Genomic DNA, 23358 nt, shown 5'->3' with positions numbered 1-23358 from the left:
CACCCCGCAAGAATACTTTTCCATGTAGTGTCTGGGAAACTGAGGTGAGAAGTGGCAATAGACGGCCAAAGAACTTTTAAAAGAGATACACACGGTGGGCTATACCTCCAGGAATGACAATAGCTCATTCAGCCTATGGGATTCTGCAACAAAAGTAATAGCCTTCTCAATTACACTATAGTGATAACTACAGCAATAATGTTATATTCAACAGAAAATGGAAAGTTGTTTTAATTTTTTCACAATAGAAGTAGCAGTTTGAGAGGAGACTCAATTTAATGAGACACATTCGAACCTCCTGTCTCTCCAGGACATTCTGATAAATTTGTTGTTTATGACTTAACAGGTATCTGTGACAGAACATTAGAAAAATATTGCTGGATTGGATTGGGCCTTTCCAGTACAAAATTCTTCTCCCAAAGGGGCCAACCAGATGCCTATGGAAAGCCCTCAAGCACATTAGCACCCTTCTACTTGGGAACCCCAGGAGTTGGTATTCAGAGCCATGTTGTCTCCAATATTGGCAGAGATATCTAGCCAGCTGTCCGGTCTTGAAGCCACTGATAGGTTAGTGCTGTATGAATTTCCCCAATTCCTCTAATTTTGGTGACCCTCACTACATTTTGTGCTATTCTTTAGTTTCATTGTACTCTGTCTGAAAATATATTTCCTCTCGTATCTCCTAAATAATCTACTACTTTGCTTAACTGGATGACCCTGTGTTCAAGGATTATGAGGCAAAAAGCAAATGAACAAAAGTGTCCCTCATTCCTCCCCCCCCCCCGTGTCATACATAATTTGATACATTCAGTTGCCACAGTGAGAAAGCTAGGTGCAGTTTATGTTGCAGAGTTTTGAATTTTTGATTAAATTCCTTTAGTTATGCAGCAGAGGTGCAGGGATTCACAGAGCATAATAGCTTCAAGATCCCCTAATTAGTCTACCCCTTTTCTCATTGAGCTGGCATTTACGGTCTCAGTAACTTACTCTGAGACATTAGTAAGAGAAAGAATAAAAGGTTTCATTATTTACAATTGAAACGACCAGAGAGCAAACTAACAAACAAGGCTCTTTTCAGTAACAGCCTTCTGCAGACTCTAGAGGGGGGAAAGAGACAATGAGCTCTTTGAAGAGGGAGCTATTGATTCATGCTGGATAGATTTACAGTCACCTCAGCCCAGAAAGTTTCCTCCCGGGCACATCTACTAGAGACAGCATGCAAGATTGCAAAAACTCCAACAGTTTGCAAGGCCCCATCTGCAGTTTGTAAAATGGAGTTTAATTAAATTACTTAATCAGGTCAGTCAAGGAGGTTTAATTAATTTAGATAACTGGGTCGCTCCAATGGCCAATGGATGAAAGAAGCAGTATGCTGTAATGTTGAAAATACAGAACCAAGTAATTTTTGAAAGATCTATTCATCATGTTGGAGTTTGATGCTTAAGATAAAGATGACTCACAGTAAGTTGTGATCCTCTATCAGAGAAACGCTCTCAGTTTAACTTAAAAATATAAACCAGTGGTTCTTAATCTGGGTGATATCGCCCCCAGGGGGCGATTTTGTTTTTCAGGGGGGCAGTGGAATGAAAAGGGGCAATGTGGGGGCAAAGAAACAGAAGGGGATGGTAGGGGGGGCCATGGAGCGAGCCGCCGCCAGCTGGGGAGCTGCCTCTTTTGTTGGCTGGTTCTTTCATTCTTTCCTCTTCAGGCTGGTGTGCACCGAGGTTGGCTTTGCTGGATGTGTGCGTCTGTGCCCTCCCAGGCCCTTTCTCCCTGTCTCCCTCTAGCTCCCACTGCTGCCCCACTCCTCCCTCCTGCCGTCACCCCCACTGCCCCCCTCTCGCCACCAAACCTGCCCCCCACCGCCGCACCACCTCCCCTGTGGATAGGGTCACTACTTCCCTAGAGTCCCTTTGTATGAAGACTGAGTGGCACCAAGGTGTCCCTTCCTTTATTTCTATCTGAAAACATTTTAAACTGCATCCCAGCCTCTGGAACTCCCTGACACTGGAGGCCAGACTGGCCCCATTCATTGCTCTCCTTCTGTGACCCGGCAAAGACCTTTCTCTTCAGGCAAGCCTTCCCTCAGTAAACCAGCTATGGTTGTGATTTTTAGATAGCTTGCTGTTTTGATTGGATTTTTAGGTCTGCTGCGCTGCTGCCCCCTCCCACTGTTGCCGGGCCGCCGGGTGGGGGGTGATGATAACTTCCTTAATGGCTCAAGGGGGCGATTCTTTCAAAAAGGTTAAGAACCACTGATATAAACTACTTCAATATTCCATTAGTATTGAGATAACTGGGAAATATGGGTATGAGCTATCCAGGCAAAGTCAAAACACTTTAAAGCTCCAAGAATTTGAACAGGTGATTTTAAGCATTGAAATCTGAAATCAATTGGATGCTTAATAAATGCTTAATTTTGGTGCCATCTGTACCCTATCTCTGTAGAAACAGAATTGTGTAACTATTGTATACTGTTTAATTGTTTTATATCATTTTGATTGTTTTATATCTGATTATGGATTATTTCAAAATATAGGAATTAAATTTATTTTGGGTGTGTTTGCATCTTTGTAATCACAAGAGGCCTATCCCTATGACTGCTGAAAAATTATTAAAGTGTTCAGATTAGTTATCAAAATGTGTGTTGTAGAAATGTCTGGTGTGGCCAAACACACAATGTCCTAAGGGTACACGTTATATTTTCAGTGAAGTAACTGGGACCTGAAACAAAATGTGACAATGGGAGTCCGCCCCAATTAGGGTTTCAGTTGGCTAGCCAAACCCTCTTCCATGTTCCACTGTACCTATCTCCCAAAGCACCAAGAGTCAGTCTTTAGATGCTAAACCACCTCAGTCCTCACTGAGTTATGTTTTGGTTTGTCCGCTGGATCATTTTGTACTTCTGCAAACCCTTGGACTTCCTCAGACCTGCAAATACCTCTGACTTGGGTCTCGATCTTGCCATTTTGTGTACATAAAGATCTACATTCCTCTCTGAACTTTGGGGAAAGACAGAAAGGAGAAACATACCCACATTCCTGTCAGAATTTGCACATCAAGGTTATGAAACTGAAATTCAACACGTGTATTTTTCACAGTTCAAGAGAGCAAAGAAATGAGGAAGATTGACTGCACTTCAAACAGAGGTTTTTCCCCCTCTCCTTTGATTAGCCACGCTCGATGCCAATCCAGCTCTAGCAATGCTCAACAAAGAAGGGCATGTTTCCATCAGCAGCGGAAGACATGCCCAGCCATCTTAAGTGATATCCAGTATGATAATTAGCTAAAAGGGCACATCAGAAATTCAACTGCAGATATAGCTTAATGAGAGAAACCAATTAACCTGACTCTGACCCCAACAGATGAGAGGATGATTGAAGTTTAAGGCTGGAAAAGTTCACAGTACATTATGAAACCTTCCAGGCTAGCTGAGGGACCCCACCAACCATCCCTGTTTTTTTATCCACAGGAAGTGTCTTGTTTTGGTTGTCTGCTTGCATTATACTACAACATAACTGGAGGCTACTGTAAGATATATTATTCACTCCAATACACAACTCTTTCCAATGTAGTATGTTACAAGTTGCATAAACCTGAGGTAGAGGATACATTATAAACAACTTTGCTACTGAAAACTGGTTTACACTTCTTGAAATCAGAGCTGATGTACATGTGCTCTGCTTTGTAAACATGGAAATTTTCCAGTCATATCTTTGTTGAATTTCCCATAATGCTACCAGCATTCTGTCCCAGTTCTGTAACAAACTGTAGGGGGTCTTTAAAAAAAAGTACTCCATGGAAGTTGTGTGTATGCATATATGTCTACAAACTGTATTCACTTGGGAATGCTCTTTTCACTAACTACGTTCATTTATGTGCATATGTTGCATTTTGGGGGGGGAACAATACATTTTTGTATACACTTCTCCCTGAAATGTATGATGAACATGAGAGATGTATGGATTTCCAAAGAAAGATGGTCTCATTTTACCCACTGTGTAAGGTACAAAATGTACAGGAGTTTGTCTGGTAGTAAGTGCATCACCCTCCAAAGCAGATATAAAATAGATTTCCTCATCCATCTCCATCATTTTCTGTGGAGCACAGAGGGTATAATGTAGAGTATTTAAATTGTGGTGCAATAAGAGGATGAGAAATGACAAGAAATGTGGGACTATAGGTGGTCTTAGGGTTGATTCACACATGTATTTTCATGTGACGTTTTGCATGGGTGAATGTTCCACTATATATAGTATGCCAAAAATAAAACTTTCATACCAGCTTGCAATGTCCTGGTGCAATGCTTTTCTAGAAATGTTGCATCCCACTGATGGGACAAATGCAAGATACAAATCAAATCCATCAATCAATAATGTGGTGCCAAATCACAAGGATTTATATGGTTATAGCAGCATGTGAAGTATATCCAAATTTATTTTTAATGACCCAAGTAGCTGCTCCCTCCTTTGCGCCATATACTATAATAGCATTCTTTGCCATACTGTATTTGGGTCAATATGTCCTTGTGTATTACACTTATAAATAATGGTGGTCAACAGCACCCCTTTCAGCTCTTGGCTTTTGAAGTGGAGTCTATATGCTTCTTCCTGGGTATTCTGTACCTTGAAATAAACTTGCAGACTCTTCTTTCATTCTGACTTCTATTCCTAGGTTTCACCTGTTGCGCCTGCACCAAAACTTCAGCTTGTTTAAGACCCTGGGAACAATTCAGTATGCTTTTAGATTATACCCTATTTCCCCAAAAATAAGCCCTAACCTGAAAATAAGCTCTAGGATGATTTTCAGGATGTTCATAATATAAGCCCTACCCCACAAAATAAGCCCTAGTTAAGTGAAATTCTGCCCTCCACCATTGTGCAACATTGTGCAGCAGCCAGAAGATGACATGACTGTAAAATAGAACATTCTCTGAAAATAAGCCCTAATGCGTTTTGGAGCAAAAATTAATATAAGACCCTGTCTTATTTTCAGGGAAAACACGGTACCATTGTGGATGATGCTATTGGCTGGTCTGCTTCAGTATATCTCAGTGTCCTGGGTTGGCCCAGATCAGTGGTGTGAGCACAACTGACAGCAGGGACAAAGGGTTAAAGCACACTGCATTGCTGATTGGGAGTAACACACCCAACCGTGACTACTGTTTACAGTTAGTAAAATTCAGAAAACTGACTACTGAAACAATAATGTCACGCCTTGTTCAGTCCTATGGTTCCAGATCTGTGTGGAGGTGACAAAAGAGGATCAAGAAAGTATAAGAGCAGGTCCTTAGGAATATATGTGCTTGGTTTTTAGATCTGGAGGCTGACGTTTGTGATTGAAAAGGGCCCTGGGGATTTTAGTGGGTTCTTTAAATGAATCTGTATAGTACAAGCCGTTATAATAATCATATACATAAAGTGTCTCCCCATATGAAAAACATCCTGCTGCTCTAAAAACAATCTGCTGGGGGCAGATTCAGGATGAACTCTACATCACTATTTCTGATCATGTTGGAAGATATGACATCACAGATTTAAGAAGGGATCACATGACAGGAAGAGGATGAATAAACCCTGAGTCGGCTGGCGTGGTATACTGTCAGTTTCACTTAGTTCAGTGGGACTGATGAGAGGGTCAGTGGATTTACTCCACCTATCCTCTTTAGCAGAGCTAATGCAGTGTTTAATTTGGGACGATGGAAACATTGCAAATAGTTGCAGGGCAAAGTTTCACTGGTGATTAAATGATGCTGAATTCGCCCGCTGTATGTGCCGTGTAACAGTCCACAGTGAGCATAAATCTTTGAATGAATCTGAGAAGGAATGTGAGAATGTGTAGATTTTTTTAAGTAACTGCAGAGCTCCTTGTTGTATTAGTATATGTACTCTTGTACTGAATACAGGTTTGGTGGCCCAAAAATATCATTGCAGTGGCAAATAATTTTAACATAGGTTTGCAGGGGTTACATGACTGAGAGTGTTCATAGTTAGTCAATGTTGTTTGTGTGTTGCCCATTCACAGCACTATCCCATTCTCAGCCACCTCACAGCACACAGTAGTTAGTTATCCCAGTTAACTTCAGCGAGGGGACAGGAAAGAATAGCCCCCTTTCAAAATGCTGAAAGAAAGTGTCTAGGGATTTTGGCTCCATAGTGGCCAGCCCCAACTCTGCCACAGGCGTATCCAGGAGCCATTTCCTGCCTCTGCATTCAGTGCACACTGGGATAAACACTGTGTGAATATCAATATCTACTGTATATGTACAGCTTTTTCACATAAGGGCAGACCTGGGCAAAGTGCAGCCTGAGGGCCACATAGGCCCACAAGCCGCTCTTGTCCGGCCTGCTGGACATCAAAACCATTTATAGCTTTTTGTCTAAACTTGATCAGTTGCTTATCTTTAACATAACACAAAAAATTCTAGTATTTATGAAGGCTAACAAGTTTAAAATAAAAACAATCATAACATCACTGTTTCATTTTATTTTTAAGTAAAGTTGGTTTGGCCCCTGAATACAGTTCTAATTTTTCATGTGGCCCCCCTATAGAAATTAATTGCCCACCCCTGCATAAGAGGGAGCCTGAGCCACAGTCCTCCTTAATGTCTATTTGTAAGTGCATAGAGTCTTTTCAAAAGCATTGTAAAGGTCAGACAACGTAGGCATGTGTTCCCCACATGGCAGTATTGAAAGGGAGGCGCTCCCCCCATTGGGTTCCAATGGGGGTAGGACTAATCAGAACAGTGGTGTCTCCCCATTGTTATAATGTGATGTGCAACTAGAACACCTGGCCATTTAAGCCACAGTTTCCTGAACAATATTTCCAGAAGTCATATGATTCCTTGCAAGTTTATTAGCAGCCAGGGCTTGGCACAGTTACTTTTTTTTGGCCAACAGCTTCTAATATGCTCAGGCAGCATTGGCATCATTTGGACTTAGCAAGAAACTACAGTTTATCATTACAGAAAGGAATCTAGCCTCCACCTGGGGCCATGCTATCCCTCATCCTCTCTCCTCTTCCTTGGGTGAACGTGGGAAGAGGAGTCTGAAAGTATTCACTTCTCACTGCAGCTTCCTATAACATCCTAGACCATCTCTGATTGGTTTTCAGTTTGATTAGCTGTAACATGTCAGCTCCAAATCAGTGGTAGCAAAGTCAGCTTTCTTCAATTGGTCTTTGTTAAGATGAACAAAAATGGCGCTGTGGGCTAAACCGCAAAAGCCTGTGCTGCACGGTCAGAAGACCAGCAGTTGTAAGATTGAATCCACGCAACGGAGTGAGCTCCCGTTGCTTTGTCCCAGCTCCTCGCCAGCCTAGCAGTTCAAAAGCATGCAAATACGAGTAGATAAATAGGTACCACCTCGGTGGGAAGGTAAAATGGTGTTCCCTAGTCACGCTGTCCATGTGACAACGGAAACTGTCTTTGGACAAGCACTGTCTCTATGGCTTGAAAAACGGGATGAGCACCGCCCCCTAGAATCGGACATGACTGGACTAAAAAATGTCAAGGGAACCTTTATCTTTACCTTAAGATGAACAGCAGTTGAAGGATCATATATAATGTTACATGTGGCTAATTGAAATTTGAAGTGAACCTTCTTAAAGGTTGACTACATGCTATTTAGTCTGCTGTTTGGTTTGCTGCAGGGACATGGCAATCCGATGATGTCTTTGCTGAACCAAACTCTATTGCCTTCAAAATATTCCTACCTGTACCTTTCTGGCCCCTGTCAGAGGCTTCTACTTTTTTTGGTATGGATCACTCTCTTTTGATCGATTTTCTACATGTATGATTGCTGGGAATGAACCAAAAGGCTTCCTTTTTTGATTCTGCAACATTATGGCTTAATAGAGCCACATCAGGATATTGGGTAACTAAACACTTAATCTGCTCAACTGTGGAGGGGCAGAGGCAGTAACAAATGTCTTATGCCTCTATTGGACCAGCAAAAATGAGCTGCATCAGTTATTATAAAAGTTTTAAAAATATTTTCTTTCCCTTGTCTCAAAAGGGAATCTGTTGCCATGGCAGTTTCTTGAGAGACCTTTTGAGACAAGAGGAAGAAGTGTATTTGTGTATTAGGTACGTGTACTAATCTGTGAAAGGGTCTGGAGGGGACCTTTAAGAGATCCCTTAAAAATCACTTGTAACACACATACCTTTTAAAAAGCAGACCAAATAGTGTTGCTTGAGGTGTGTATGCCATTTGGACAAGAACATCAATCCTGCTCCAAGCCAGGCAGGCAGAGAAGCCCCCAGTCTTTTTCTTACAACCATGCCAAAGAAAGAGAGGATAAGCAGAAAGCACATAAACCTGAGCTGTGTGTATGTAAGGTTAAAGGACTGCATATGTTACTGCATCAAGTCCCTCTAGGATTACAGTAACACTTATGAATTAGTGAGCATCGAATGTCCTGTCATTAACAGCCATGCTCAGGTCTTGCAAACGGAAGGCCCTGCCTTCCTTTATTAAGTCAACTCAATTCAAACTATGTCTTCCACTCTTCTTAGCATTACTATCTTTTCTAATGAGTCTTGCCATCTCATGGTATGTCCAACTATAATAGCCTAAGTTTAGTAATACTGCTTTCTAGTGAGAAATGGTGTGTGTGCGTGATTTGCTGGAGAACCTTTCAGCAGTCTAAATTATCTTTAAAGTTCTCCTTCTGCAGCACACTTTTTTGAATGGGTTGATTTTCCCCCTGACAGTTTCCCCCACCATCCCATATTTTCCAGCTTTCATATCCACACATAGTATGTAGGAATACCAGAATATGGCCTCCACTGATGCTTCCTCAGTTTTACCTCCCCCCCCACAGTCCTTCACAGCTACCCTTCAAAGTCTCCTCTTGTTCAGCAAATTGTCAAGACAATGGCCACAATCCTGTTGCTAGTTCACACTAGAGTTATGTTGATTCAAGCGGACCTACTCTACTTGTTACTTACTTTACCACATTAAACATCAGTTAGGATTAGGCCCACTTGACTCAATGAAACTTACTGAAGAGGTGAAAACTTACTGAAGAGCATAAAGCTGATTATTTCATCAGCCAGGGATTAAAAAATAAACAAACAAACATGTCTTTCTCCCATTTTGAGGCATCTACAGTTCCCAAGTGTAGTCCTTTCCATTGTTGGAAACCTGTGTGGGCCGAGAGATAGGAGGATGAAGTCTTTACCACCATCATCATTGCTGGTAAAGTCATCCATCCCAAGGGTGACAATTTACAGTACCTAAAGGTTTTCCCCTCCCCTCCCATAAGCTCCTAACAATAAAGTAAATTACCTGCAACCCTTGGAGGCTTTATAACAGCATAGAGAAATGTTTAATTTCCATAAAATTGCCCTGATTGATAATATCACCCTTATGCTGGGGAACCTAGATAAAGAGGATTTCACCTGATTTATAGTCCAAACTGCAGTCCAGTTTTCTTAACCCTGAAGGGGGTACAGTGGACCCTCGACTTAACAGACGGCTTAACTTACAGACTTTTCGAGTTACAGACTTCTCTGGCCACAAAATTTAGGTTTGACTTGCAGCCAAAAAATCGACCTACAGACCAGAAAAAAGCCAAAATGGAACAAAAATGGAACAAAAATGGCCAGTTATGGGATTAATCGTTCTTCAGTGCATTGTAGGTCAATGGAGACTCAGCCTACAGACTTTTTGACCTGCAGCCACAGTTCCAATATGAATTAATTCCGTAAGTAGAGGGTCCACTGTATGTTTCTCTCTGTTTTAAAATCTGCTAAAAATACAACTGTAATTTTCCTTGAAATGCATGCGTGCGCGCGCGCAGACACAGACACAGACACACACCCACACCCACACCCACACATGCACAAGAAACTCTAGCTGCAAAATGTAAAATACAAACCCTACATTCAATTAATCAGGGTATTCAAAGTGTATTAGACAGAACCAATAGCAGTAAGCAATGGCTTTCCCAAGCCTCATACAAGTGTCTTCTGACACCTTTCCAAAGGGAAGCTGAACTAAAATCTTCTGTTTATGATGCAAAGATTCTTTCATCAAGTTGTACAATAACTTTTTCCACGTATGTTATTTTCCTACATCCTATGCTGGACCATCTTAGAGATAGATTTTATAATATTTTGCTTGCTAACTGCCTGTGCACCCAGCTGTGTGATCAAAACAATTTTATTTTGGATCCAAAATGGGGGAAAATGCTGCCATTATTATTCAATCAAACCGAAGCTCAGGAAGCATCAGATGTAACAATCTACGAACGGAGGGGTGAGACAGCGCCTTATTTGAGGATATGTTGACGCCAGTAGAAGGAGCACTTCCCTAAGGGGAAAAGACCTCTTATTCTGACAAGAGTGAGCTTCAATCCACATTTGCTCGCTTTCATTTTGCAGCTGGTCAATTGGGGGGGCAGGGTGGTTTTGACTGAATATCTGCTGTTTTATAGGCTACCTAGCACAGAGAGAGTCTTGCAAGCTTGAGAGAGAGAGAGAGAGAGAGAAAGAACATGTGCGTGTGCTTGCTTCTGCCTTAGGGCTTTTCCAGAAAAAGGGCTGCTCATGTTTCCAGTTAGTTTAAATTTTTTATTCATTTTCAATAGGGATAGAATTTGGGGATAGAGGGCTGGGGGGCTGGGGGAGTGGACATGGGTAGGGAAAGGGCAAAATTCCAGAGAGCACAAGGGTACTTTTACATCCACTTATATAATTCAATGACAACGACAACGACGACGACGACGACGACGACGACGACGACGACGACGACGACGACAATAATAATAATAATAATAATAATAATAATAATAATAATAATAATAATAATAATAATAATAATAATAATAATAATAATAATAATAATAATAATAATAGAACAACTTAACAGGTTTTACCAGAATTGCTATAGTTACTAATCTCTCCATTCCCTAATTGGACCTTTGCATCCTTCTTTTTTCTATGCTTTCCAGTCCGTATTTCAAGTCCAGCTATAAAATCTTTCCAAATTTTTCCTTCCTTTTTAAGATAACTGTGTTTCTGTTTTCTTCCAAGGTTTCCCATATTATAGCTACAGTCATTACATTACGTGTATTGTTTCATTTCTTTATCTACAATCTCAGACATAATACTCAATTAACACAATTCCAGTTTAAATGATACCTCACAAAATACATTTCCCCCCAACATTTCAACATTTCATATAGTAATCTACAATAATCTCCAATAATTTTCTGTTTCCTTACATGTCTACCCAACATAGTTGGAAGTACCATCCTATATTTTACATTTCCAACACTTATTAAAAAACATTTCATAAAGCAGTTCTTTATTTTCATACTATAAGTTTTGAAGACAGATAATGTCCAATTTTAATTTCTATATTTGTTCATAAATGATTTTACTTTTGATGTTAATCTATTCTTTTCATATGAGTTTATTGTTATTAAGATTTCTATCATCTTCTTAGATCCTCTTTTTTTCCATGGTGGGCTCTCCTTTGGTGTTTCTATTTGGTTTTCTAACTGAAATTCTGAACTTCCTTCTGAGTTTGGTCTTAATGATCCACTTGATAGCCCCTCTTCCTGTTTCTCGTGTGTTTTTTTCTCTTCTTTCCTACCCATTCCTCTCTTTTTTTCATAAAGTCTTCTGCCTTCATTGTTGAGTTAATATAACATTCCTGCACCTGGAATTGGAAAGAGACACCTTCAGGTATCAACCACTTATATGTAATTGAGTTTGTTCTCAGGAAATATGACAACTCCATGAATTGTCTCCTTTTCTGTTTTATTTGCCATGGAATATGTTTCAAAGTCTTAATTTCTTTTCCTTTTATAGTGGATCCTTTATCTTACATATTTCTTAGAACTTTTTCTCCAAGTACCATTCTCGTAAATTTAACATGAATTTATTTGGGGAGTTTGTTATTCCTGGTGTATGCTGTATTAATTCTTTGTGCTGTATCTATATTTTGCTGTACTTCTGGTGGAGCTAATAAGTTAGTTACCAATTGCACTATGTCTTCACCTTTTTGTTCTGGAAGATTCTGGAATCTAAGTATGAGGTTGGCTCTCTCCATTTGTAACTTTGCAGGTTGATTTCATCTTGTTTTCTTTCATGTTGCATCATTACCAGCTCTGCATTCATAATCTCTGTTTTCTTTTCTCTCTTTTTAAGGTTTCTTATATTTCAGCTATTTTTTATTTTCTATAATTTGGTGTTTGGTATCAGTCATTTGTGACCCTAAATCTTTAATTTGTTCAGATAGCTGAGCCATTCTTCCTTGTATCTGCTGTAATCCTGTGGATAGCATATTTTGAATGTTCTGTTGCCAATCCTTACGTGCCTCTTGCCCTAGTAATTTCAAATTTTGTTCCTGTGCAGATGACCCTCTTGGGGCCTTTTCCTTTCCTCCTTTGCTGTCATCTTCCAAATTTCTTAGGATGTTGGCTTCTAAAATCACTACGATTCCTATCACTTGAATCAAACAGTGGCCAACAACTCTTCCAAATTTCTTAAAAATGCTGTCTGGTTTCTTTCCCAGCACATGTTGCTGCTGCACCACCTTTCATTCAAACAGCACTATTTATCTAGCCCATTCAAAACATAGGTCAGCACCTCTCTCTCATCAAAATGTTATCACAGCTGCCAGTCAAAACAATAAGTGTTTAAGATAACAAACAATGCCTTGAGGCAAGTAACATTTGCAGTTCAATCTTTCTCTCCAGCCTCAGTAATAAGCGGTAGGTCCTCCAATCAAAATTCTATTTTCTGATTCTAGTTTCCTCCATCAGCATTGTAATTAGAAAGCTTATGATTAAACTATTTCACCAGAGTGAGTACAGTATTTACCTTTCATTAAAATAGTTCATTCACCAAATAACTTTCTCACCTCCTCCCGTTTTCTCTTCCTTTTTCTTCTGTTTTCCCAATCAAGGCTGAGGGATTGGGGGGAGGCTCATTTCTACGGTGGCTCAGAGGGTTACAGGATCTAATCCACTTTCATTAACTTGTTAACCCCAGCTTTCTTCTCTGTCATTTTTTAGGTCCATAAAGATTTCTTTATATAAGACACATATCTTGATTTACTTAGAGTCTTGGTCAAAATATTTTCCAAAATCCTTCTGTATTTCTCCACTCTCTGCAAGGTATGTTCCCAGCTCTTTGCCCAACATGACTTCGACCTCAGTCTGTGCACTTAGAAAGACTTCCGGGGGGGGGGGGATGAGTAGCTTCTGACAACATCTCTCCCCTTTCTGTTGCCTCTGCTGCTTCAGACCCCCTTTTTCCTTGTAGACAGTCCTTTTGCCCCCTGCATTGCGGGCCTTGGAAGCAAGGGGTCCTGGTTAGTTTCAGGAGCTCTCCCGAAACCCAACCCATCTCACTGTGATGAAACCCCACCTCCGCTGAATTAGGTTGTGGATGTCCTCATGTTTCCAGTTAGAATGCACTTTGTGACTGTAACATTTTCCTCATAAGTGGATATTCTTCAGTTTAAAAAAATATGACAAAAAACAAGGAAGAATTATGACTGGAGGGTGATGCAAAACTGAGTGAATAAGGCAGGGCATGAGAAAAAGCATCATCTGGATTTGTTTATAGTCATGCTGGAAGTAGACCCATTGTAATAAATGGGCCCTCTGTTAGTCATTGACAGTTTAAATGCATTTGTAATAAGTCTCCTCTGTGTATGAGTAAGCTTGGATTCAACACATAAACAATATCATAAGAGGGAACATGAAGGAAACAAACATCCAAGCTGATTTTGAAGTAAGTGGGACCATCAACATCATTGATATATTCATTGTTAGTTCATCAAAACAGAGACATATATTTATGTTGCAAAACTTGCAAATGCCATCCTTAATGTCTTTCGAAGGCTAGTTTAATACATTTCTCCTTCCTCTTTTTTCACATTAAAACCTTCGATAGAGGTTAGACAATCCTATATTTACACTGCTATGTTGTCAGAACAGCTGGATCCAATGGAGATGATGGCTGGAGGAGGGCAGGGCACAAGGCTATGTCTGGGCCAGCATTCTCTTAGCACACTCTGCTTGCAAAACAACCCATCACCCAAGCAGTTGGGCTTTGAGTGATCTTGTACAATGTGGCATCTTCTGCCTCCTTATACACATTATAAAGCAGCATTCTGCTTGTCAGGGGAATCTCTAGTTAGCAAAAGTGTAAGCAGGAGTGCTTGACCTGCAGGTCATTGCATTCTATGATTCTGAAGAAGATACTGGTTGAAAAGAGTGAGAAAACAGAAGACTTATCCTCATAATCCCTGGATACACGGCTGGTATCCGCCATTTAATATACAGGGTTTTGCATCTCCTTGTGCTATCCACGATCACTGTCCTCTTGTACCACCCAACAGGTGGGGCTAGCAAGAAAAGGCAGCCAAAGGTATACCTTTGGTCACCACCTCTGGTGACTCAATGTGTTAGAAAGCAAGAGGGACTTTTTCTGAATCCAAGGGCTGAATTCTAAAGTTGGAACACATCTCTGGAACCTCATTCCAACTCAAAGCAATGTGATTTCTAATTTCACTCCAGCCTGCTTCATGTCTACTAAGAAGGAAGTAAGGTTCAGCAGCCCTTTCAAATAACATTTGAAATACCAGACTGCTGATTGTCTAATAATACAGGAATAGTATGCAAGGTTGTAACTAGGGTGGGCCAACCAGGGCTTTGCCACAGTGTGCCAACTTTGGAGGCCATGCTCTTTCCCTGGCCACCCATAGTGAAGACATCTCCAATCAGCCTTCCAGGAGTGGTCTGGTGACCTGGAGGAAAAAGTGGCAGTAGACCAGACCTCTGGGGCAGCCAACAGTTTTTGTCAGCTACACAGCCAGTAGACCATGTTGTCAGGGAGGAATGAAGGACACATGGTTGGTAGACCAGGCCTCTTGACAGAACAATATGGAAAGTCAGCTTATTAATACATGTAGTATGGTAAATTTGTAACTACAATCCTGGCAGCCTGATTCAGTCATTCAGCAGCTTTTTCTCCAAGCCTCAAACTGCCTTAACGCAGCAAAAATCTTATTTCCAATCAGCTATTGAATAGAGAGGAGAGCTCATTTTAAAATCACCCTATATACCAACATAGAATGTTAAGTGCTAAGCAAATAAGCAGTAGGCCAGCTGGAGATCCATTGCTAGTGGCAGCTGTTGGCTACTGTGGTTGGTAGGGTAGAAGGCATATTGGCCAAGGGTGGCAACTGGCAGAGTTGGGGCTGAACGTCAGTGTCCATATCTACATAAAAGTACTCATGCACAAAATCAAAGGAGCACATTTACCCAGATAGTGGCTCACCCTCATTTCATTCATTTCATTTCATTTCATTCACAATACAGCTGATGAGATTTTTTAAAAAGTCTCAAATTAGAAATATTCTACATCTTCCTGATTCCCTTTGTGCCTGGCAGATGTTGTATTCACTCAGTTTCATTCTCACATTTTATTTCTCTCCCCCATCATCTCTCTCTTTTACAGGCTGGGGATACAACAGCAAGACAATACAGGTGGGGCTTGACTGTGTACCTTTGACAAAGAGGCAAGCAGCAGGGGGGCTCCCTGGGAATGACCGATCCTTAGTTGGGGCAGTGCTCCATTTCTCCTAATGGACCAGCCTCTACTGCCCTTGCAAATGGTTTCCTATACCTGCCATAAGGCACAGAGTTGGGAAACAATACGTTTTTTAAATAATATAATTGCAATAAAACATTAGACTGTGGGAAATGAGTGTCTTTTTAATTTGTTGTTGGACTTAATAACATGCTTCTTGCTATGAAGTACAGAACATCCAAAGTAGAGAACATATGTCCAATGCTCCATATCACTCAAATTAGGAGATCTTATTGGCATATTCTGCATCTGCAGCATTGTTTTTCTTCCAGAATGTCATGCATCCAATTGCACAACCAAGATGACCCTGGCATCTTGACAATTAGCTGCAATTAGCTGGTGCAAACAGTGCCCAAACCTCAGCAGGATGCCAGTAGGATTGTGGCCTATAAAATCTGCAAAAATGATTTGACAAAAGACCATGGCAAGACACACATGAAAATGCTCTACTTCTGGGACAATGACAAACTGTATTTGTGGTAGAGATGGCAGATCTTTGAGATGGTTCCACATACAAGGAGTATACAGAAGATAGATGGAGTTTGTTCTCTGTCCACAAAATTGGTTTGGCAGTGGTTTGCCTTGCTGTATTTCATCTACACTTCGAACTTCAGCATATTCACACATGGTCACAGGCAGGGAGGCTTCAATCCAGGGTGACATTTTTGTGAAACACATTCATGGATTGTAGCAGCAGCCTTGTTGGTGTAAGAAACAGAACATACCAAATACGTACCCTTTAATCTGCAACAATATTCTTTGCTGAAAAGCATTCAAGAGCTAAAGTTGCAGCTAGGACCCCACTTTCCTACTCTGACAATTATACTGTTGGAGGGGGAGGTTGGCATAGCTCACACAACCAAGGTACTTGGGGCCCCCAAGGAAGTTTTTTTTTTTTTTTTTTTTTTTTTTTTGTAATAGCAAAACAAGGGTGGGTAATGCCTTTGTTGTATTATGTGCTGTCAAGTCAGAATCAAGTTATAGTGGCCCTAATGAAGCTTTCAAGGTAAGTGAGATAATTAAGGAGTGATTTTACCAGTTGCCCCCCCTCCACTTCTCAATGACTCTCCTTGATCCAGTGGGAATTTCACTCCAAGATCTCTTGAGTCTTAGTCTGTCACTCTGCCCAGTACACTTACTCCAGTTTCAGACAATACTTTTACCGGGCAGCGAAAATGGCAGCTGCATGGAGGATTTTCGCTGAACTGTGAGTTTTCCCCCCATCGGAACACATTAAACATGTTTTAATGCGTTCCTATGGCCTTTTTTGCCCCGCATAACGACGAATCCATATAGCGACATTCTTTTCAGAACGGATTATCGTCACTATGCGGGGCACCACTGTAATCCGTTCCGGCTGCTTTTGGTTCTTAGGTCGAGGTGTGGTTTGTAACTCGAATCATTAGTTCCCATAGGAACGAATGCAAAGCCAATTAATCCGTTCCTACCACTAGGGGCAGATTTTTTCTTTTTCCCCTTTTAACCTAAGATGACTTAGGGTAAAAAAAAGGAAAGAAAAGAGGGAGGGAAGGAGGGAACAGACACCTTTTCAACAGAACAACTTGAAAAGCACCTTTTCAATCAAGACAAGCCAACACAAGCACCTTTTGGGGGAAAAGGACAGCAAAGGAGGGACGGAACATCTTTTAAAAATCCAAAAATCCAAAATGTTTTAAAAGCCAAAAAATTAAAATACAGTCCATACAGCACTGTACCAGGCAATACCAGGCAGTCTGAAGCCTGTCTCCCAATCCACTCTCAAAATGCTGGGAAGAGCGAGGAAGCAGATAAGCACCCTCTTCACTGGCCAACGGTTAACAGAAAGTTCAAATTTCGCGCCCTCTCCACTTCCCACATGTTTTTTCGGTTTGTAACTCAAGTCTAAGTTTGCAAGTCGAGTCAATATTTTTCTATCAGAGTGGTTTGTAAGTCAAAATGTTTGTAACCAGGGCCATTTGTAAGTTGAGGGTTGACTGTATATAACATACCACATAAGGTCATAAGGCTGCAGTCCTACCCACATTTGACTGAGTGTTAGTTTGCATCACCCAGTGAAGATTAATTCTGACAAGATAGGGTTAAAACTACAGTCTGTGCTATCTCATGAGGAAACAGGCTGGTTTTGTTTATTTCTCCACAACTGACCTTGTTATTGTAATAACCCAGAGGAATAAAGAGGTTGGATTAACACACTAGCTTTTTCGTTGGAGAGGCTCAGACCTTTATGAGCATAAGGAAATAATGGAACTATACTACTTCTCATTTGCAAATAAATTTGCAAGAGCCTTCATAAGAAAAATGTGAACATCCTAAATTCAGCTGGCTTGAGCCAATAGGACCCCCATATGTACAGAAGATAGAAGGCTACACAGAAATAATGTTTCTCAATATTTAGGAAGGAACTGGCTTTTGAAAATAGAGTATGCTGGAGGTAACATGATGTTCCCTTCTCTCCTCTCATGTGCACATTGCAAACCAACAATAATGAAATAGCAAGAGGTAGGAAACAGGTGCTTAAATTTTTTAACAAATCTTTTTATCCCCAAGGGTGGCAGAAACAACGATAATTCAGCTTGGAATCAACCTACTTTCCAGTCCAACCTCTAGATTTCTCTCTGTCTCAAGTAACATAAAAATGCAAGAACTTGAAAAATGTAAACAATTTCCAACCAAATAAGCAATGCTGTTATAAGTGCTTTCTAAAAGCTTTCAACCTAAGATTATTTTCTTCCTTGCTTTTTTCTTTCCAAAAAGAGGAGGAGGAGAGGGAAAGGGACTGCACAAAAAAGGGAAACTCATATGCATTCCTTCCCACCTCCACCTGCAGCTCATTTTCTGCTAGCTTAAGGCTCTCTATTGCTTGAAGGACCTGTTGGGCAAGCAGGCAAAACTGCATAAAAGCTAAAAACAAGCAAGGCTGCTACCATGAGCAAGGTAATCAACTACACCACAATATCCAGTTGTGTCCATCACTATGCCACAATTTAAGCATGCCCTGCCTTTTTCTCCTCTACCAGGAGTCAGTAAATGTTGCAGTTTTAGCCCTTAACATTTCACAGATTCTGCAGGACAAGGAACAAAGATCCAGAAATATTTGGAAGATGTTACAGTGAAGGTCCAAAATATAGTGCATTTTGATGCCCATGTGAGACTGCTGGAAATCTCTAGATAAATGTTGAGATTGTCTAGTCCCAGGGATCTGTTTCTTGTCTTATTGTACATTTTCTAGTCAAAATCCATTAACCAAATCTTGTCAACCATTCAGTCATGAATCTGCATTTCCAGACACTGCACTTGTTCAGAATGTTGATGTCAACCAAATCTCAGCAGTTCACTGAAATATAGAAATATGTACTTAAAGATCGACATTTCAAACTGGAGGTTAAAGGTCTTATTTAGCAGAGAAAAGCAAAGATGATCAGGAGGGAGCCAAACCAATACCTTTACATCTTAGCATTAATCTCTTATTGACCTAACTAGAGAAGGCTCTTCATCTGAGACAAGTGCTTAATTACTATATAGAGCAGAGGACTGGATGCTGCTTTTAATAATTGTTTGTCATTCTGTAATGTTTAAGGTAAAATAATGATTTTGGTATACTAAATATAAACTAGTCCACAACCAATCAAGTTTGCTTTAATCAAACAAAAGTATATTAACCTTTTGGTTACTGCTTATTATTGGTTCTATTGGTGGATCTCTATATTACTTTAACATTGTAGCTTAGTATTTTAATATTTTTGGTGTATTTCAGCTTTTTTAAAACTTATGTTTATTTTATTTTATTTATTGTCTTGTATTTGTATTTGTATATACACTCTAAGGGCATTGCCAGCTGGCTTGTATGTAAAAACGTTCAATCAATCAATCAAAATCAATGACTCACCAAACTTTAAAAAAAAAGATTTATGTTGAAAAAAATTGACAGATACAGCCATTTTGAAAATAGTGATGTGCTTGCAACGTCAACAGCAGACTGAATCCAAAGATGTCTTATGTAAGTGGCAAGGTGCTCAAGATGGTAGCTATGAATTCGATCAACCTTGCCTCCTGATATCCCACATATTTCCTCCGTAATGAATTTCAGAGCACTCAGAGCACCAAAGAAGACACAAGAAGACAGGAAAGTCCTGCTGATGAGTAGATCTTTTTTCACGCTTTTCTGGAGCTAACACAATAATCCATTTTGTATTAACTGGGTGGGGCTAGTGAGCAGAGCCAGGGAAGAAAGTGCAAGAATGGGACAGACACAGGATGGAAAATGGCAGTATAAAGGAAGTGCTGGGCTGCAATTCTTGAGGAGGAAACCTGCAAGATTTTGAGATATTAACTAGCACAATCTGGTAGGTCAAGGACAAAGACAGGGAAACTTTAGGTTGTGTTCTCATACACATATACTTGGGCACAAGTCTCACTGAACTTACTTCTGGGCAAATGCCTTGGTTTGTGCTCTTACTGGCTTTTTAAATGCCAGTAAAGGTAAATTTAGATAACAATGCTATTTCAATTTAAGAGCAGCACAATTTTCTGTTTGATAGATGAGTGTTCAGTCCTTGATAAACAGGTATCCAGTCATTATGTTCTGAGACTAGGGGTAGGAATCATGTGCACATGAGTCACATATGGGTTCCAAGGCCTTTGATGATGGCTCCAAAGCACCCCTGAAAACAGGGCCATTGGGTTTTGAAACTGCCCACCTGCATTTGAGAAACAAAAAACGAGGAAAATGAAAGAAAGGAAAAACCCAATTCTCTGCCTTCCCAGTCTCAGAAACTTTGTAGCTTACAGTAGGACAACACTTTACTCATATGAACAAGGGGTCCACTCATAGAGGAAGGAGTTGACTAATATAGATGTTCGTTGCAACTATGTCCCGCAATACACTTACTTTGGATGGAGACTTCTCCCCTGGAGTGTGGTTCCATGAAGGAGTAAGCATTTACGATTAAAGGATAAATTTGCAATTTCTTCCTCCCCTTGTATGAACATTAGCACTTCTCCTCTTACAAGTACTGAGACCTCTGCTTTAATGCTTCCATAGGTTCACTAATAGTTGACAATGAATCACCCAAACTCTTCATCAGGAGCAGGATGAAGCAAAGAGAAACCACCCCAACATTAATAACTTTGATCAAAAATAAGAAGGGCTGATTAGGATTCAGATGGAATAAATCTTTTTTTAAAAGAATACAAAAATAGTTTGCAAATGACAATTTATCAAGTGGCAGTCATAATAAAAATAATTCCATTTTGGTTTTTTGCATCCTTCTTGCTCAAGATCATATTTTCCAAAGGATTTTCCAAAGATATATTTGACTTGCTGAAAAGTAACACAACTATATATTATTATCGTATTAGTAAAATTACTACACACTCCATACTTATCTAGGAATATCTTCTGCAGAAGTAAAAAAAAATTACTGTATTTTTCGCCCCATAAGACGCACTAATTTTTTAGGAGAAGAAAACAGGAAAATATGATCTGTTTTCTTCGCTCCATAAGACGCACAGACTTTCCACCCCCCTGTTTTGTGGGAAAAAAGTGCGTCTTATGGTGCAAAAAATATGTTAATACTTTTGAGTTACTTTCCAGAGAATTTCACAGCCAATCAACATCTTATTAATCTTGGCCTTCTAAATGCACTATTAAAGAATGCATTTTTTACAACATTACTTTCATTGACTCCAGTGGGGTTGCATTTGAAGTAAATGTGTTTATGATCAAGAAGAACAGGTGAGTTTGTCTGAGGTGGCAATTAAAGTTCCTTTTCATGACTGGATTCTACACTCATAATCCTTCATCATATATAAATACTATAAAATGAAATCATTTTTCTCTGAACTGCAATAAAATAGATGCCACTCAAAAGGTTTGCAAGCATCTTGAGGCAAAGACATTGTCTGTGCTATACAGATTAAGTGATAGTACTGTGAAGTTAAAACATAACAATAGCAATATAAAGAAAGCTACCTTATCAGCTCAGCTGCTCTGCTCCACTCTTCCCAGCGTAATCGCCGACGTCCTTGATCAGATGAGGCTGAAGGGGATGTGAATCCCTGGCTGCTGTATACTTGGGGACAGATAGGTCCAGGTGGAGATTTAGGTCTTTGGATCATGATGACCCTAACAGAAATAGCTCCGGGGAAGTAAGAGGATTACTATAAAGGGATTAGCAAATTCTGCTAATTACCCCGGACCAATGAAATGCTAGGGTTCCCAGAGATTTAAAGGATTTAATACGTAGATATAACTAGGAAAGAAGAGGGGGGGAAACCCAGCCAGAATTACCTGAAGACACCATAATATTATATAGTTATTGGCACCTTAAATTGCCCATTGGAAGCAAATGTGGTTAAGATATCTGGCTGCAAAGTCAGAGGTGGGGAGTTCAATTCCCTGCCATACTTCCCTGACTGGGGCTGGACTTGATGATCCCTAGGTCACTTCCAGCTCTTATTATTATTCTGAAGTGCCAGCACTGGTTTCTCTAAACATGTAATTAATCTAAAATAAGGACTGAGCTAAATTGTCAATTGTAATGGTGTTGTAGCATTTGTTTCCCCATCATGGCTCATGTTGTGTATGATGTGTTGGTACCTCCAGCTGCATCTCAATGCCAACAGTGCTGGTGTATCTAACATGACCTGCTTTTTCCTCTCTTGTCAATTGGTTCTTAAAACTGCTGAACAACTTCTGAAAGACTTTAATTTTTACACAATAATTAGACATATTCATGACACCTGCATTCAAGCGTTTTAGACTCATCTTTAACTAATGCAACTGGGCTGGCAGAAGCCATCTTCCTCACTCTTCAAAATACAGATACATCTCTGACTCTATACTGAATTATGCCATGCCCTAAAAAAACCATTTTAAACAGCTAAAAACCCTAAGCTACAGAGGTCACACTGGTTTGATTCAGAGTGTTTATATGAAACACTTGAGAGCAGCTGTGCGCCAGACCCTAGGGCATTGTCCCGCAATTAAACAAGCTGAACTGTTAATTATTAGACATGAATATAAGAAGATAATTACTAAAAAAAAGCATCTTACAAAGCCAAATATGGGCAGATTTGGAATCTTCAGCAAAGGGAACAGACTCAGGTTTTTTTTTTCCTGGAATACTGTCTCTGGACTTCTGAAGGAATGTAAATTTCAGCTTGATTCCCCTATCCCCGCTTCAGTCTGGGAGACTTCTATGAAAATTTATTTTCTGTATCTAAGCAGGAGTGTGTCCATAAACCTTTCCAGCATATGGGTTTCCCTCTATAGTTATGCAGTGACTAAGGTTATCACCTATTGGATAAGAGTTCAAAGAATAGATTCATATAGACTCCCCAAGTTCTGCTTAGTAGAACAGACATGTTTGGCTTGGACCAATTTTAGGTTTGGTCCACTTACCAAACTAATTGATCAATATGGTTCTCCATTCAATATTTATTTTCAGAAGGCCCCCAGGCAAAAGAAATATACAGACAGAGAGTCCAGGATATTAGTGCTCAAATGGACATAGAACTGCTTTCTAAGAACAAGTCCTTAGGTTGGTTATCCAAGGACAAAATTGTTTTTCAGTCTGAGAGATATTTAGAAATAAACCTGTCTCAATCTCTTAGAAAGGCTTTTACCAGACTCAGATTCGAACTGGTAGACTCCATGACGAAACATGGTCACTTCCTTCAATTGCCTTACCACGAAAGAATTCGTATCTGCGGTGCCCCCACTATTGAAGATATTACACATA

At 40.1% G+C, this 23358-nt stretch overlaps 1 protein-coding gene across 1 annotated transcript in view; it reads right to left on the bottom strand.

Moving 5' to 3' along the window:
• Positions 1–23039, bottom strand: part of PDC (phosducin) — a 45880-nt gene extending 22841 nt beyond the window's left edge. Inside the window, exon 1 of the mRNA XM_020795116.3 lies at positions 21588–23039. The gene's annotated coding sequence lies outside the window, so the exon portion shown is untranslated. The remainder of the gene's footprint in view (positions 1–21587) is intronic.
• Between the last annotated feature and the right edge of the window lie 319 nt (positions 23040–23358).

The sequence above is a fragment of the Pogona vitticeps genome, chromosome 4 (assembly GCF_051106095.1).
Source record: "Pogona vitticeps strain Pit_001003342236 chromosome 4, PviZW2.1, whole genome shotgun sequence".
NCBI classification, from domain to species: domain Eukaryota; kingdom Metazoa; phylum Chordata; class Lepidosauria; order Squamata; family Agamidae; genus Pogona; species Pogona vitticeps.
The sequence above is the reverse complement of the archived record's forward strand: the minus strand, read 5'-3'. Positions and strand labels throughout refer to the sequence as shown.